The sequence below is a fragment of the Mandrillus leucophaeus genome, unplaced genomic scaffold, assembly GCF_000951045.1.
Source record: "Mandrillus leucophaeus isolate KB7577 unplaced genomic scaffold, Mleu.le_1.0 Scaffold82, whole genome shotgun sequence".
Taxonomy (NCBI): domain Eukaryota; kingdom Metazoa; phylum Chordata; class Mammalia; order Primates; family Cercopithecidae; genus Mandrillus; species Mandrillus leucophaeus.
Genome location: NW_012108919.1, coordinates 5,335,390 through 5,337,808, shown reverse-complemented (window position 1 = coordinate 5,337,808; position 2,419 = coordinate 5,335,390).

Here is a 2,419-nt window from a genome sequence, read left to right as displayed (position 1 = left end):
GAGGCAGGCAGATCACCTTAGGTCAGGAGTTCAAGACCAGCCTAGCCAACAGGGCGAAACCCCGTCTCTAATAAAAGCACAAAAATTAGCTGGACATGTTAGTGCACACCTGTAATCCAGCTACTCGGGAGTCTGAGGCAGGAGAATCGCTTGAATCCAGGAGGTGGAGGTTGCAGTGAGCCAAGATCGCGCCATTGCACTCCAACCTGGGCAGCAGGGCGACACTCTGTCTCAAAACAAACAAACAAACAAACAATTACCCTGTGCAGTGACAATCACATTTAGTACAGAAGCTCGGAATCAACTAGAGGTATTGGCAGTAGCCAAGTGAAGCCAAATAGTTGCCAATAGAATGACTTTTTTCTCCAGCTTCTAGCATTTACATATCTGTGCACAGTGGGGATGCTGGTTAGCACTGGATCCAACTGAGAGCGTTACAGAAACTCAGTGAGGCTGTAGCCACAGAGAATCTGCATTTCTAAGGAGAAAAATCTCTTATTTTGGACAATTCAGTGCCTTGTGGTTCTTGCTTGCATTTCTGTGCACAAGCCTCCGGGATGTCTCATCCTTTCAGAAATGCATGAGGTTGATTCATGCACAGGTTGTAAGAAAGCTGGGATGACATTTTTTTCTTGATAGAACTTCAGGGCTAATTTTGAAAATGCATTGTTATAATGGTTATGTTTCTTCCCCACATCATCTTGCTGAAATGTCTCATTCTGAGAGAACTGAGAGACCACCACTGTGCCAAAAGTGGCAGCTGGGAAAGATTTTTTTAAAAATACAGATAAAGGAAGCAAGGGCTAAGAGGTAAGAAAGACAGCTGGGAGATTTAAGGGACATGGCCTCTAAGCAGCTGAAAGAGACAGTGGTCTAGAGAGGGACTGTGGGCGAGATAAGAGGTTTTGTGCACGCTGAAGAACTATGCCAAAGATAAGAAACGCAGCTGTTACAAAAGTGTGAATGATCAAGATTCTCGGTATGCCCTGGACACAGACGTTCAACATGTGCACTTAAAGGACAAGTCCTGGGAAAAGGACTCCTTTTACCAGGCAGTTTTACTCCTCAAACTCTCTTAGGAGTTAGGATACCGTGCCAGGCTCTCACTTGGTCATTCCTAAGCCGCGATGGGTCCTGCTTCTGCCATTACGAATTCAAATCTCCTTTTCTCCTTCATCTTCTCTCGGTTTAAAAACAATTTCTGGCCAGGTGCAGTGGCTCACACCTGTAATCCCAGCACTTTGGGAGGCTAAGGCGGGCGAATCACGAGGTCAGAAGATCGAGACCATCCTGGATAACATGGTGAAACCCCACCTCTAGTAAAATACAAAAAATTAGCTGGGTGTGGGGGCGTGTGCCTGTAGTCCCAGCTACTAGGGAGGCTGAGGCAAGGGAATTGCTTGAACCCGAGAGGCAGAGGTTGTAGTGAGCTGAGATTGTGCCACTGCACTCCAGCCTGGTGATAGAGCAAGACTACATCTCAAAAAAAAAAAAAAATCTTAAAAATTTGTTTTTAATATAATTTTGAGAAAAGGTCTTGCTGCATCGCCCAGGCTGGAGTGCAGTGGCACGATCACAGTTCACTGCAGCCTCGACTTCCCAAGCTCAAGTGATCCTCTCGCCTCAGCCTCCTGAGTAACTGGGACTACAGGTGGGCGTAACCATGCCTGGCTAATTTTTAAAATGTTTTGTAGACAAGACCTTCTATGTGGCCCAGACTGGTCTCTAACTCCTGGGTTCAAACAATCCTCCCACCTTGGCCTCCTAAAGTGCTGGGATTATAAGGGTGAACCACTGTGCCCAGACTAAATTTTTTTATTGCTATATAATAATTGTACCTATTTATGGGGTACATGTTATACTTTGATACCTGCATACAATGTGTAATGATCAAATCAGGGTATTTTTCTATAGTGGCTTCTCAGCATATTCGTCACCTGGAACATTCATCATTTCTTTGTATTGGGAACATTTCACATCTTCTTTTCTAGCTATTTTGAAATATACAATAAATTGTTAATGATAGTCACCCTACTGTGCTATGGAACGCTAGGACTTATTCCTTCTATCTAACTATATGTTTGTACCCATTAATCAACTTCTTTTCATCCCCTTACACCCTTCCCAGCCTCTGAGAACTATCATTTTATGCTCCACCTCCATGAAATCAACTTTTTAAGCTCCCATATATGAATGAGAACATGCGATATTTGTCTTTCCTTGCTTGGCTTATTTCACTTAACATAGCGATCTCCATTTCCATCCATGTTGCAGCAAATGACAGGATTTCATTTTTGTTATGGCTGAATAGCCTTCCTTTCCCACCCTTTTCCCTTCTCCTTCCCTTTTCCCTTCTCCTTCCCTTTTCTCTTCGCCTTCCCTTTTCCCTTCTCCTTCCCTTTTCCCTTCTCCTTCCCTT